A 17074-nucleotide genomic window follows, 5' to 3' on the forward strand; every position below is an offset into this window, starting at 1 on the left:
TCCACATCTGGTGAAACAATTTCATCTCCTCCCTTTCTGTTATATAGTGCCACCTTTGTAGATTTGTATAATAACTTGTAGCGGTTATTAATGTTTGTTTTTTCAGTTTACTCAAGTAAAACATACAGTACTTTTATTTCACAATGCACGTGAACTGCTCTAAAAGCGCTAAAAACACGAGCCCCGCGCGTACACAGAACATCGCACCTTCTGAAGTGCACACAGACATGTTTATCTGTCTTTCACTGCAGCCTTTTGGAGTTTAATAAACACATATGACCATAAAGCCATTTTGATGTTATTTTGATTAATTGTGCTGCCGTGAAGGATTGTGAAATTAGTCAACTGATGCTCTTTATTAAACTAACTGGCCAAATAGAAAGCATTTTAAAATAATTGCAAAATACACGATATTGCCTAATTTTATATTGTCAGCAAAATCATCGCGATTATATTGTTATTGGATATATTGCCCAGGTCTAGTGGTGCTACAACAATCTGGAGCAGTTTGCACAAACTAAATCAATAAGCAATGAGAGGTCATTAGTGTGATTTTACCATTGTAAAAGAAATAGTAAAAAAAAAAAAAAAAAAGTCCTCTGAAGCCATATAATAGTTTTGTGTGAGGAACAGACCAAAATTTGAATTGTTTATATTCACTGATAATATTCCCCTTCACCTAAGCTCTGAAATCTCACCAGGTTTGATGTCATTGATGCTAAAACACCATATTCAGGGCCATATTCAAGTATACGGCTGCAGAGAGCTGCATTAGGATGCCTCAGAATTCACGGAATGTACAAGTTTGGAACAACATGTGGGTGAGTAAATAATGACAGAATTTTCATTTTAGAATAGCTTTGAATTTAACAATCATAACAGTCCATTTTAAAATCCATTTTAGTTTTGAAAGGTGTGATTGGATGTCTTCAACTTTTCAATCTTCTATCAAATCTTTGTTGTAAAGCAGTTTTTGGAAAGCAACTCTTTTCTTTAACTTTAGTGTTGCTGTAATTAATTTGAAACTTAAGTTACTTTTGCGGCACTTTCCATTGCTCCAAATTTAGCAACTAATCACCTCTTGTTTTTCCAGTTTACAAATCTGTTATTCAGCCTAAGTGAGTATACAGCTAACATACACCTAGGCATCTTGGTGATAAAGTTCACTTCCAGCCCCACTATGACTTTGAATGTGTCACTCAACTGATATAGATGTAAAGTTTAAAAATTCTGGGTCATCAGAAAAGCTTACCTTTGTAAATCCTTACTGTCTTGGGGGGTTGAATAATTTCAATTGCAACTGTATATATATATATATATATATATATATATATATATATATATATATATATATATATATATATATATAAAGCAAATGCAGTTAATTACATGAACTGGTGTTTTCACATAAAAAAGGGGTGGGGGCTTGGGGCTATGACATGCCAGTATGTGCACAGAGTTCTCAGCTTCTTATTTTTCACCCATAGAAGACGGGACCGGGCACCCCTGGGTGCCATGACACCTCCGCCACAGCGGTGACTTCCCCCCATTGGCTCCTGCGGTATAAGTGAGGAGAAGTGTTGAGAAAGCTACTTTGAAACTGTGGTCTGTCAAGCTACAAGCTGCTGGTAGTTTAAAGTAGTTAAACTGCAGTCAAGTTGGCTGTGTTACAAGCTACAAACAAAGAGTAAAGAACTACTGTTGTAAAGCAGTTATTGGAGAGAAACTCTTTTCTTTAACTTTAGCATTGCTGTAATTAGTTTGAAACTTAAGTTACTTTTGCGGCACTTTCCATCGCTCCAAATTTAGCAACCAGTCACATCTTGTTTTTCCAGTTTACAAATCTGTTATTCAGCCTAAGTGAGTATACAGCTGACATACACCTAGACATCTTGGTGATAAAGTTCACTTCCAGCCCCAAAGATGGGTTATCACCTTGTTATGCCTCATAAAGTGCTGTAAGATCTTCTTTATAATTAGCTATATTTGGTGGAGCAACATCCTGGTTGCAATAGTATAATTCCTGCTGTGACAGGGAGAAGAAAAAAATATCTATCTATCTATCTATCTATCTATATATATATATATATATATATATATGTCTATATATAAGAGCAAATGCAGTTATTTACATGAACTGGTGTTTTCACATAAAAAAGGGGTGGGGGCTTGGGGCTATGACATGCCAGTTCTCACCTTCTTATTTCTCACCCATAGAAGATGGGACCGGGCACCCCTGGGTGCCATGACACCTCTGCCACAGCGTTGACTTCCCCCCATTAAAGTGAGCTCATTGGCTCCTGCGGTATAAGTGAGGAGAAGTGTTGAGAAAGCTAGTTTGAGACTAGTTTGTCAAGCTACAAGCTGCTGGTAGTTTAAAGTAGTTAAACTGCAGTCAAGTTGGCTGTGTTACAAACTACAAACAAAGAGTAGAGAACTACACTGAAATTATTTAAGGGGCGGTGTCTTTTAAATGTATAACTGTTTAATTACATAATTTATAATTTAATCACAGTTGTATTTTTATGGCACATAAACAATACATTTTTCTGAATTAGAGGGATAGCAGCATCAAAAGAACTGATAGATTTACACAAAATGTAACTAAAAACACATGTAACAAAAACTAGAATACACCCTCTTCTATTGAACAGAGTTCAAAACATACAGTAGTAATAAACATCCCTATTATTCTACGTATTTCACCTTAAAACAAAAGACTAAACTGCCTGGCAGGAACTCTAATGAATAATTTTTTGAATCTGTTTATTTACATGAACCATCTGAACGAACCGATTCACTAGAATTAATTAGGTGGATAGCTTCAAAAGAACATATATATTTACACTAAATAAAATAATAAAAAAAGATTTTTTTAGAACCGAGTATAAAACATAGTAATGAACATCACTATTAATCTAAATATTCCCCTATAAAAAAAGAAGCAACTGATTTGCCTCAAGAATATCATCCGAATGAACCAATTCACTAGAATGAATCAGACTTTCCACCCTAAATATTAAAATTAAATCCTAATTTTAAATTCATCTCAGCCGTTGTAGCCAAGTACATTAAAAAACATATCTAGTTAGAGATAATGAATTCATGTTTTAAATTTTTTCCCAAAATACAGTGATAAAAAAAGCTATATTTACCTACAAATATTTTTACAAAAAAATATTTTTACTTTTGTGTGTGTGAGTGTGAACAGGGTGTGCAAAACCAACTACTTCACCCAGTAACATATTGGAATTCAATTGCTATTTATTAATATTATAACACAACAATTATTTATTGTTGTGCAGTTTGTCATTATAATATGATACAGTATTATTATTATTACTTTGATGATCTGTTGTATACAATAGTAATATATTCCTGTTTTATTTACTTTACCTTCACCTGGAGCTTATATTCTGACACTGCAGTGTATTGTTCACCATGTTGCAAAAGGCTGTATTTTATGTAAGCATCGTGGGCAACATTCGTAACAGTATTGTAACAGTAAACATACAAAGCATGGTGGCCCCTCAGCACACTAGAGCAGAAGGAAAAAAACTAAAACCCACTGCCGTTTATCAAGCGCTGAAAATTTGCGTGGTGCAGAACAATCTGGAATCATGTTAAACAATGTAACAGTCACCTCTTTTCAACCTGACCTTGTTCAGAACGTTAAATCTTTGTGACACCTGCACTAAAAAACAATCTAGACGCAGAGTTACAAATGAAACAGAACGCAGGCGTGTCAACGTGTTTTTGAGACCTGAAGTTCTTATTAACTTGACACAATGTCTAAAAATGTGCCAGTCCTGTGAGACACTGAAGAAACAGTGAGACGCTGTGCAGCAGTCAAGGACCTTCGTCCAGTGCGTTTTTATATAGAAAACCAATAGAAAAACAGAGCAGATGCACGGAAAAAAAAATTCAGTGTGAACGGCCCGTTTGCGCGTATCTGTGATTGAGAGTGCGTGGGCGAAACAAGTTCGGAAGGCCTGTATATTTTTTCATAAATTACGAAATTATATTCGAAGCGACTTACAGTGCACTTATTACAGGGACAATCCCCCCAGAGCAACCTTAGTTAAGTGCTTTGCTCAAGGACACAATGGTGGTGGCTGTGGGGATTGAATTACCAGTTATTTGCTTTAGCCCACCACACCACCACCACTCATAGAACCCAAAGTCCTACTTGAAAAATTTACCCAAACCCACTTCTAACTTGAACTGCTCTAAGAGCTCTGACAACAGCGTATTTGCACGTGTAACCAGAACCACATGTCGCCCCTCAAGCGTTTTTTGCGGTGCTTTCCTATCGGGGCAGAAAATCATTTAGTAAGTGGCAGTTCTGCAGACGGAAACGCCTTATTGATGAGAGAGGTCAATGAAGAATGGCCAGACTGGTTCAAGCTGACAGAAAGGCTATGGTAACTCAGGTAACCACTCTGTACAATTGTAGTGAGCAGAATAGCATCTCAGAATGCACAACACATTGAAATTTAAGGCGTATGGCAGGGCTGTTCACCTTTATTGACAAGTGGGCCGGATGGAAAAAATCTTTGGGGCACACGGGCCAAGCCAGGATATTTTGTTATCGAAAAGCTTCTATCTGCAGATATTGTTATAGTAGGCCTATAATATTGGTTCAATATATAAATAAAACATCTGTGTTTATCATGAGCAAAATTTCCACCTAGCAGAAAATTCTGGAAAAAAATAAAATACAGGTAACTTGAGACAAAACGTAAAAAAATCAACTAAAAAGTGCTTTCAAAATTGGTCCATTACAGAGAGAGTAAATCAGACTGATACTAAAAATGTTACTGAACAATAACAATGAAGTTTATTATAGATGCAATGATTTAAACTTTTGACCTTTCAAACTGAATTTCTTGACCAAATGAGTGAATAAAAGTTTTCTGTTTCTCATCCATAATTGTTTATTGTTAGTTCATGTTAACTAATGTTGTTAACTAATTTTAACAAATGTAACCTTATTGTTAAGTGTTAAAGGAGAGTGCGTTTTAAAACTGCCTCAGCTCACTTATGACATTGTGACGTTAGAAACAGTGATGTAACGTTTGGCTATGCTACACCGCTGCTTGTTGGAAAAAATTGCTTGTTACTGAAAAAAAACAAACTACTCTGCTGGACATCTCACACGCTACTGAAAAATTTGAGTACTTTTAGCTAGTTACCCCACAACATTGATGAGGAGATACCGGAAAATGGCACGCCGCAAAAAGTAAATATGTTGCCTATTAATAGGCTGGTGGATGGGTAGAACCTGGAGCAGAACCACGAGGCACTGCGGGGAGAGTGCCAGGAGTGCGACTTGCTCTGGTGTGATTGTGTGTGAGGAGAGAAAACTACCGAGGGAGCAGATTTGTAGCGCAGCGCTTGCACAGGACACACACACACGTGCATACTCTTTAGCATGCGCATATGCGTGGATATGTTTCTGCGTTTGTTCACACTTGTCCACTTATACAGTTATAAACGATTCAAACTAAACAAAATCTTAAGGTGGCATAGAAACTGTTTTGAACCGTCTTTCTTCAGTGGAACACAAAAGAAGTAATTTTGAAGAAAGTTCATGCTGCTCTCTTGCATACAATGAAAGTGGATGGTAACCATCTAAAAGATCTAAGAACATACTGTAATTATTTTCCAAGTCTTCTAAACCATATAATAGCTTTCTTGCTTGGAAGCTGTGGTCACCATTCACCTTCATTGGATAGAAAATAGCAGCTAAGATATTCTATTATAAATAACTTCATTTGTGTTCCAGGGAAGAAAGAAAGTCATTCAGGTTGTGTGAGAAATTATTAAGAAATTAGAGAATTTTTATTTTTGAATGACCTATCACTTTATCTAGAGCCATTAGGTGCACTTAAAAGCACTTACATTGCTGAAAATGTCACAATAACAGGTAATCAGAGCATTAGTGTAAACTTTAATGTTTGTGTGGCCATACTGTCACAACAACAACAACGTGCTGGCCAGTTCGATACAGCATGCTTCCATATGGCTCACTGCCACTTGGAAAGCTACACCCACACTCACACATACATGCGCAAACATGCTTAATCAGCATTTTATGATTCCTCAACCTTCTAGATTCAACATAGACCCAATTATACCAGAACCACAACCTTTTTTATTATTATTAAAATGGCTTTTTTAAACCATCGGTAACAGATTGTGATATATGGCCACATTTTACAACACAGCCCTGGAGAAATATTGAGAAGCAAAAGCCTGGCTACATTGCTTCTCTGGTTTCCATGCAGATTGCACAAGCTAATTATGATCTAATAACTGGCAGACAGTCCAGCATTATTACAGGAAGAGCAGGTTAAATTAATAGCTTATCATCTGCCCTCAGAATCAGTCATTTTGTTTTTAATGATCATAATTCTGACATTAAATCTTCATTACCTGTCTAGATCTTAAGGGAGGTCTGTCAATTTGCTGCCTCAATGAGAATTAAAGCAAGTATTGCTCAAGCTAGTGTCTGTTTTTCAAACGAGACTAATTTCGTTACCAGGGGCCACATCACACAGGCATAGCCATGAGATATTAGAATTCTTCAGCCTAGAAATGAAATGTACCTGACCACATGAGGAAAAATATGCATTTATTTGGGGAATTAGATGTTTTCAGGACATAGTTTTCATGTCTGAATTGCCAACGGCGACACTGAGAAACAAAAACACTTAGCATTTCTTCTATTGCGCCCTCCTGAACATTAGCATATAATATCTGTGTTTAGAATATACAAGAGGATTTTAATTTCCTTGGAGATTGCTGTGAGAAATATCTAGTGTCTCAAAACTGCTTTTCTTATTATTCTAAACCAGTGGTTCTCAGCTGGTGGGACGTGACCCAAAAATGGATTGCAGGTCTGTTCTGTTTGGTTGCGGAAAACAGGGAAAAAATAATGTTAAATGCAAATTATATACACAGTATACATACATACACACACAATATATATATATATATATATATATATATATATATATATATATATATATATATAACTGACCATATAATTGTGCATAGTTAAGAGAGCAAAATAAACAGATTTATCAATTTTTAATAAGAAGGAGAAAACACTTCCGTATATTTAATTGTTGATGTCAATATGCCATATATATACAATCAAACTAAGTATTTTGACACAAATGCACCTGTCATTTGGTAGTAAAGCGAATACTAATACAATATTTTGCCTACTCTTTGTTCCATGTGTTCACACTTCTGCTGTTGATTATGATTTTACAAAATTATCAGTTTTCCTATTCAGATTAATAATTGTGTGTATTATAAGGCAGCCTGATCTCATGAAATTTACATGACAATGGCAACATTTTTGCAAACAAAATTACGTTCTTCATTACACGTTTGGCTGCAGTTTCCCAGTGAAATAACCAGTGGGAGGCAGCAAAAGCGAGTGAAATGATGCTGTAATCAGACAAGGTTTTTAAGATAAATATTAGATGGATGTTTTAATGTGTAAAACATACCTCACTAACCTAAAACTTTAGCCTAAACCTAACCAATAGTGTCATAAAGATAAATGATAAGCAAACAAAACAGACATCCTTACCCTAAACCAACACCTAAACCTAACTGATAGTGTTCAAAAAGATAAATGAGAGGTGAACAAAATAGACATCCTTACCCTTAACCAATGCCTAAACCTAACTGATAGTGTTCATAAACAAATATGAGGTGAACAAAACAGACATCCTTACCCTTACCCTACGCCTAAACCTAACCGATAGTGTTTTAAAAGCAAATTCGGCATGTTAAGCACATTTACTGAAGCAACCAAGTCATTTTGTGTCGCGTCTATGGCACTTTCATTATACTTTCACACCAAGCATCCTTGGCTGGGCTCGAGGCTCAGTCTCCAAGTCCAAAGTCCAACACTCTTTCAGGTGAGCTAGAGTGGAAGTTAATCACATTGGAATAAGTGTGAAAATGTTGGTGGGTCTGTAATACAAGGGTTAAAATGTATTGTTTTTCAACTGATGCTTTAGAGTAAAAGAGTTTTGAAATCATAACAGCAGGATGCGAGTAACAGTGCGAAAAATAAGTGTTTAAAATAAGTGTTTATAAAGTCATAATCAGCCATAATATCTGTGATTTGTGTGAAAGTGAATTAAACGCACAGTTGTTGTAGCGCCTTTACTGTTAATTTCACCAGGAAACTGCAGCAAAACTTAGAAAGTGGCATGTAAAACTCAGTTTTTAAAAATGTAGTGATAGTTATGTTCATTCAATGAAACTAGGCTGTAATTGGGCCTATGCAGTCTAAGATCATTTTAAAACATTTGTATATTTGATATTTAGACAGTTCAGTTAGTACTGTGTTTGTTGAGAACCACTATTCTAAGCACACACACAAAAAAACCTTATTTACTTAGATGGCACATGGCATTGTGTAATCATTTTCAACTTATCCTGGTGGAATTGCCATTAAAAAACAAAAACAAAAAAAAATTCTTCCCGGGAAAAATCTGGACTGTAAATGCAAAACAACATATCGGGTAAAATATGGAGGATTTGGCTGGAGCTCCAGAACTGTTGAAACCACAGGAGACACAAGAGCTTTAAGGAGGTGAGGCCGATCTCTCTGTGCAGCATTCTGTTTGTTGTGGGTTGAGTCTTCACAAACAGCTTCAGGCTTATCGCCTAAGGACAAGGACGTAAGAGAGACAGAGAATGAGAGAGAAGCATAGAGTCTGGGTTCATTACCTGTCATGAATAGGGTTGCACAGTCATGGAAAACCTGGAAATTTGTTTTCCAGGCCTCATGAAAATGTCTTTAGTGAATATACACTCACTGAGCACTTTATTAAGAACACTTACTTAGTCATGCGATTATCTAATCAGCCTATTGTGTGGCAGCTGTGCAATGCATTTTATCAGCAGATATGGGTCAGGAGCTTCAGTTAATGTTCACATGAACCATCAGAATGCGGAAAAAATTTGATCTCAGTGATTTCAACCAAGGCATGATTGTTGGTGCCAGATGGGCTGGTTTGAGTATTTCTGTAACTGTTGATCTCCTGGGATTTTCACACACAACAGTCTCTAGTGTTTACTCAGAATGGTGTCAAAATCATCCATTGAGCGGCAGTTCCACGGACGGAAACGCCTTGTTGATGAGCGAGGTCAATGGAGAATGGCCAGACTGGTTCGAGCTGACAGAAAGGCTACAGTAACTCAGATAACCACTCTGTACAATTGTAGTGAGCAGAATAGCATCTCAGAATGCACAATACATTGAACCTTGAGGCGTATGGGCTACAACAATAGAAGACCATGTTGGGCACTTTATTAGGACCTATTCCTAATAAAGTGCTAAGTGTGTGTACATTTTTCTAGTTATTTTCTATTCTTGTTGGGTGGTCAAGTTCTTTCAAATCAAGTTCCTTATTGTCATGTGCACAGATTAACAGGTTACACTCTACCATGAAACCCGATGCTTAGTAAGGGTTATATAGAAATAAATACTGAAGCAACAGAAAAGTAGAAATTTACAGCTGAAAATGAGAAAACAATTCAAATAAAATTCAAATAATGAGCTAATCGATTCGAACATTTGAGTCGAACTAGTATGCAAATCCCCCAACACTCAGGCAACCCATAAAAAAGCTTTCATTACTTTCAAAGAATTACTTCAAAGATCATTAGCAAATGTTAATTAAAATTGTTAATAATTTCATGAAAATTTTAAAATAAATTTTATGGATTTTCTCCTCAGACCTCCCCTTGGGTTAAAATGATTCATTAATGAATTGTTCTGAATCAACATGACTTTTTAAAAATCCTTAGCCAATAATCACAAACAACTGAAAAGGTCATGGAAATGTATTGGTTAAAAAGTGTATGCCGAAAACAATATCTGCACCAAACCAACAATATGGTGGCTGTACTCTGTGTTTACTGAAGGATGGGTAACTGTGTGACAGAGAAAAAATTGTCAAATAAATCTAAATCAATCAAATGTCTGTATAAATACAAGCAGTGCCTAGAGGTGACATCCCAGAATCTTTAACAGAGGAGAGCAGGGTGATCCATGTGAAAGGACTGTCTGTGTGCTGGAGAGAATATATGCTCTGCGTCAGCCACCACAGTCAGATCATTATGAGATTAATGATACTCTTTGTTAGAGCAGATACGGCATTATACCGTAATTGAGCGTTTTTTGCGAAGTGCAGTATGGTCGTTGCCATACAGCAGATATGGCTTTATAATGTAAGAGAGTGTTTTCCTGGAATTGCAGTATGGATTTTGCCATCTACCCATGACCTTAGCCTGTTTACTGCTGTGTCCTCAAGATTTTGAAATGGTGATGGGTTTTAGATGTTATTTAGATGCCCTTGTGAACTTTAGTCTAGCCTTTCACATTCTGAAAGTAAAAATTGGAAAATCTTTGTTTGTGTTCAGCAGAAGAAAGAAAGCCATACAGATCTGGGATGGCATGAAAGTGAGTTAATGATGAAAGAATTTTCATTTTTGGCTGAACTATCCCTTTAAAGGACATGGAAATGTTGGTTGAAAGAGGAACAAGTACAGTAGCAACATTTGTAGGACCTGTTGCTTTGTATGATTTGCAGACATTTAGGAACATCAAATTTTTCATATTCTTTTCCACCACGCTACTTATAACAACAAATCATCTTATGATATTCTCATAATATCACTTATGTTAGAAGCCTTAAACGAAACCAAACAATCCGAAAAATAATACATTTTCATGATGTAAAATAGCCATACCTTTGTGGTGTCTTTTGCTTATAGACTTATATAAACAATGAAAATTGCGGCATTATGTTTTCAATTTACCCTGGCTCTGAGCACGAGATTTGAAATAATTTCTCTTGGATCCAAAACATTGGGATCCCATATGGTTTTATTTGTGTGCATCTGTCTCAGCAAGCAGCATACAGTTACCATCCTATATTTCCAGCTTTATTCGCACCTAGCAATGAGAGCCAAATGTGAAAATTGAAGGCAGAAGGATCGTGTGACGGGATTAATTAGACAAGGCCAAGTGAAGTCACACTCTTCATGGTAACACACTTGAACCTTCAATTACGCACTGCACAAAGCAATTAAAAGCCTCCTCTCTTGCACTGTCCTACAGAGTCTACCTGTTACTGCTGTTTGCTTTCTCTGTAGGGTCCCCCTGGGGCACCAGGCAGACTCTAGGTCCAATCCTCAGGTCGGTAATTACAATTGATCAACTGTTGTCGGGAGGTGAAATGACTTGGTTGTTTTAGCCAGAGCTCAATTTGAGGTGTCCATTTTTAACGGGTTATTTATATAGCAGGTGGTTAGGAAAAGAAAAGGAGGGAGAGGGAGGAAGAGAACGGGAGAGAAGACAATTTGGCAATTTCTAATCTTGATAGATCTTGGCTTTTCCGTTTTCATTGTTTCTAGAGTCACTGGATGGCTGGACAAACATGGGCAAGAACTGGCCAATTTTGCACTTTTCAGCTGAAACTGTTTCATTTCTACTTCTCTTTCTTACATTATTTGTGTACATTTTCCATGTTTTCAAACTAGTACAAGCAATTTGAGTGTAATAACTTGAAGCATTGTCTTTTACATAGGTAATGATGTTTGCCTTTGGCACATTAAAGTTTTAAAGGAATGATGATTCTGACATCATATACTTTTCTTTTTCCACTGGAAAATAGGTTTTAGGCTTATATATATATATATATATATATATATATATATATATATATATATATATATATATAAGTAAAACATATAGCATAAATGTTGCAAAATGTTCTTTGATTTCTCTGTAAACAAGACAAAATATCGTATGTCATGTTGCTTCTCATGTAAATTAATCTTTTATGTTTCGATATTTTTACTGGAAAACATGACAAAAATTAACTAATTTTGCAGTGCATCACATTTCAGACCTGTGTGACTTTTGTTTTTACATAGAACTCAAAAAGATAAATGTTGGAAAATGTTCTTGTGACTCTTTTCCACATCGTGAAACTGAACTGTCACCTGGGCTGTTGAGCTCCAAAATGACAGGAAGCACTTTAAATTATCATAAAGGCCATATGATGTCTGCAGTGTTGGGAAGTTACTAACTAAATGTAGCCACGCCAGTAACTTAACTATATTTTTCAGTAGCGTGACAGTAGCTCTGCTGTGTATTTTCACAATAGTGTAGCTTATTCAGTAAAAAGCTATTTTTTCCAACGAGTAAGTAACGATGTAGTATCACAAATCGATACATTTGTCTCATTGTCTACATAGCATGTGGCAATACAGACGAGGCAGTAAAACAAACATGCTCACCTAAAACATCCTCTCTCTCATGTGTAGCAAATAATTTAAGTGAATCGGTTCTTTCGGACAGTTCATGTAAACGAACTGGTTAAAATAAACAGTTCACTTAAATTTAGTGTTGGGAACTCATAATTTGTTTTTTGAGTCAGTTTGTTTAGAGGGTTCATGTAAATAAACTAGTTCACTTAAATGATTCACTAAATCACTTGAACCACTGCGCAGGGAATTTGCCAGAAGACACTGTTGTCTGTTTTGAAGTAAAATCTTTAGTTAATTGCTGCTCTTTATCACTACATTTGGACTCAGTTAGACTGATGAGCCAAAACATTATGACCACTCACAGGTGAAGTGAATAACATTGATCATCTCCTAACAAGGCCACATGTCAAGGTCTGGGTAGATAAGATGGTAAGCGAACAATCAGTTGTCGTAGTCAACGTGTTGAATGCAGGAGAAATGGGCAGGAGTAAAGACCTGAGTGACTTTGACAAGGGTCAAATTGTAATGGCCAGACGACTGGGACAGAGCATCTCTAAAACGACAAGGCTTGTTGGGTGCTCCCGGTCAGCAGTGGTGAGTACCTACAGACAGTGGTCAGAGGAGGAACAAACTACAAACCGGCGACAGGGTGTTGGGCGCCCAAGGCTCATCGATGCACGAGGACAACGAAGGCTATCCCATCTGGTCTGAACTGACAGAAGGTCTACTGTGGCACAAGTCACAGAAAATGATGGTTATGGGAGGAATGTGTCACAACACACAGTGCATCGCACCCTGCTGCTTATGGGGCTGCGTAGCTGCAGACCGGTCAGAGTGCCCATGATGACCCCTGTCCACCATCGGAAGCGCCAACAATGGGCACGTGAGCGTCGGAACTGGACCTTGGAGCAGTGGAAGAAGGTCTTCTGGTCCGTTGAGTCCCATTTTCTTTTAAATCATGTGGATGGCTGTGTACATGTGCACCGTTTACCTGGGGAAGTGATGGCACCAGGATGCACTGTGGGAAGAGCGACAAGCCGGTGGAGGGAGTGTGATGCTCTGGGCAAAGTTCTGCTGGGAAACCCATTCGGCCATTCATGTGGACATCAATTTGACACTTGCCACCTACCTAAATATTGATGCAGACCAGGTACACCCCTTCATGGCAATGGTATTCCCTGATGGCAGTGGCCTCTTTCAGCAGGAAAATGTGCCCTGCCACACTGCACACATTGTTCAGGAATGGTTTGAGGAACATGATGAAGAGTTCAAGGTGTTTCCCTGGCTTCCAGATTCCCCAGAGCTCAATCTGATTGAGCATCTGTGGGATGTTCTGGACCAATGAGTTCGCTGTGGCTCCACCTCGCAACTTACAGGGCTTGAAGTATCTGCTGCTAATGTCTTGGTGCCACAGGACACCTTCAGGGTCTTGAAGAGTCCATACATCGGCGAGTCAGTGCTGTTTTGGTGGCATGTGGAGGACCAACAGCATATTAGGTAGACGGTCATAATGTTTTGGCATATCGGCGTATATAAAATAGTGTTTTATAGTTTTATTAGTTTATATTTAGTATAAATGTATATGTTCAATTTAATGTTGTCACCCTTATTAAATATATAACTATCAGGTCTTCAGAACTTCTGAGTGCAGAATTAAATGAAATAGCTTCAATGTAGTTAGCTATTACTTTTTAAGAGAGTAGCTTGTCTGTAGTTTAACTACTTTAAGTCATGAATAGCTTGTAGCTTCAGAACTGACATCTGAAGTAATAGGAATACAGGGTCGGGGCACAGACAATTAAAAAGTATAATAACATCCTAATATCTGATGCAAGCTGTGACAATAAAATATAGCATCCAAACCATTCACCCTAAGCTCCATCATATATTAAAACTCTTTGGTTATAAAAATACAGATATATTTAGTAGCTGCACATGCAACATGCTGATCTGGAATCAGTTATCTCTTGAAATATTAGCCTAATAAACCACAAAGAAGGCACAAGTGCTCTTCAGCACACACTAAGTAAACACCCTATGTTCTCTCCCAGCAGGGTTTAATGATGAGCACTTTGGCTCCTTTCACTAGGAGTCGACATCACCAGCTTTCCTCCCTACACAGTGTTTACACAGCTACATATGTCTGGACTCACAAGAGTGCTGGAGGGCTGTTGCCCATAGTGGCCCATGTTCCATCGCGAAAACACAAGGAGTATGTATACCTCCTCACCTCCTTCTGTTATGTTCACAGCACATCTGAAGGAGGCAAACTGCACTGCTCCTAACACCCCTCCACCCCTGAAACCCGTGTTGCCGTTGGACAGCAGCCACCAATCACGAGCCAACCGAGTTAACACAACTTCCGTTCAGCATAAGGAACCATCTGTTTTAAAGGCAGAAAAAAAGGAAAATAAATAAATAAATGCATGCACCCCAACACACACTTGCACGCACACAATATGCATCCCTTGTACATAGTTGCATGACAGAAAAATGTGTTTTCGTGAAAGTTTTATGACCACATGCTCTCTGACAGCATATGTCTTTTGCATGATTCAGTGTCACCGAAACGTCTAGGATGGAGATGATTTTTTTTTTTCACCTCAAACTGGGCATGGACAGTTGAGCATTTTATTTATGTTATGAACTGCAAATTTGTTTGTTGTGTCTCGGGGCATTTTGCAATAGTGGCGAGGGCTGAATGTATGGCACTTTGTTCTCCGTACCTCTATTTTGAGGTGTTTTTGAATTACGAAAGCTGTTTTTCGCAATAAAACGCCCCTCATTAGTGCCTGAAGACAATCAGTTAATGTTCTTAAAGGTGAAGTGAACTGTTTCTGCACCACTAAGCATCATCAAACAGACTTAAAATACAGACAGGTTTTCAAACTGGTTTCCCAAAACACTTCCCTTGTCTTTCATTGTCTGGCCAAACAGATAGTCCCACCCCAAACTCACGGCATTGGCTGGTTCAATGTTACTTTGTTGGGCTGGTCGGGATGCTCAAACAAACAGAGCAAAGTTTTGATAGAGCCAAAGACACAAAGTGTTTACTCTAATTGGGGGAATCAACCTATGGATCTGCATGTTTCGCAGGGATAGAATTAAGTATTTTTACATCATTTTTAAAAGATAACTGTTATAGCTCCACTGCAGAGCTGAGGTACATTTAAATTAATGCATTATTTAGCAGTTTTAACACAGGGGCCATACGTTAACACTGAGATCCAATTTTTGTATAAAAACTAAGCAAAGTAGAGAAAGAGATGTCATTATTCAGAGGACCTATTTCTAGGTTTCTTTCTTAAAGGCTATTTCAGGAGCCAAGGGCGTTATAAATGTGTCTGCCTAAATTTACATCAGCAACATTATTCCTGACTCCACCTCACTAGGATATTTTCCAAACAGTGTGATGACAAGACTTCATCTGTGATGACAAGACTGCCGTATGTGTATGGCTGTTCTTTTTTTAAATAGTGGATTAGAGGTTTTCTCCTTTTTCATTCTTTAGTGTCACAAGCATGAGGCACACTGAAAAACAATGATTGTTTTTAAGAGGTATGACTAAAACACTATGAATCTAAATGTTCTTAAAGGGACAGTTCACCCAAAAATGAAAACAATGTCATCATTCACTCACCCTCATGCCATTCCAGCCCTGACTTTCTTCTGTGGAACACCAAAAGAGATGTTTAGCAGAATATTCGAGCTGCTCTCTTCCATACAATGAATGTGGATGGTGACCAGTGGCTGTTAAAGGGATAGTTCATCCAAATATGAAAATTCTCTCATTATTTACTCACCCTCATGCCATCCCAGATGTGTATGGCTTTCTTCCTTCTGCTGAACACAAACAAAGATTTTAAGAAGAATATTGCAGCTTTGTAGGTCCTTTCAATGCAAGTAATTCATGGCCAGAAATCTGAAGGTCCAAGCAGCATAAAATTAAGCCATAAGACTCCAGTGGTTAAATCCATATCGATATTACAGGTGTGGGTAAGAAACAGATCAAAATGTAAGTCCTTTTTTACTATAAAGCTCCATTTTCACTTTAAAATTCAGATGTAAAAGTGAAACTAAACAGGTGCCACATATGGCTTTCAGATGTGAAAGTGAAAGTGAAGATTTATAGTTAAAAAGGACTTAAATATTGATCTGTTTCTCACCCACACCTATCATATCGCTTCTGAAGACATGGATTTAAACACTGGAGTCTTATGGGTTACTTTTATGCTGCTTTTATCTGCTTTTTGGACCTTCAGATTTCTGGCCACCATCCAAATGCACTGAAAGGACCAACAGAGCTGAGATATTCTTCTAAAAACACTGAAAATCTAGCCATCAAAAATATTGCCTGATGGCCAAGGTCATCATTCACTTTCATTGCATGGAAAGGAGCAGTTTGGAAATTCTGTTTTAAATTACTCCTTTTTGAGCTATTGATGAAATCATTTTCGTTTTAGGTGATCTATGTATTCCTTTAAGTATTCCTTAAAGAGTCTTCAAATTGAAAGTTAAACCTTCTAATGCAGAGATATATGGACAACATTATTATTATTATTATTATTGTTTTTTTTTTGTTTTTTTTTTTAAATTATTATTATTTTTTTTTTGTAGTAACATGTTTGCCTCCATTACTTTTCAGACAAATCTTACTGGGAGTAGTTTCAGCTCAGTCAAAATGATACATAAGCAGCCTAGGGGAATTATGTTTTTGGGCCTCTGCTCACTGGTATCTCCCTCATTAACCCCTTCCTTT

This window comes from Myxocyprinus asiaticus, chromosome 31 (assembly GCF_019703515.2).
Source record: "Myxocyprinus asiaticus isolate MX2 ecotype Aquarium Trade chromosome 31, UBuf_Myxa_2, whole genome shotgun sequence".
NCBI classification, from domain to species: domain Eukaryota; kingdom Metazoa; phylum Chordata; class Actinopteri; order Cypriniformes; family Catostomidae; genus Myxocyprinus; species Myxocyprinus asiaticus.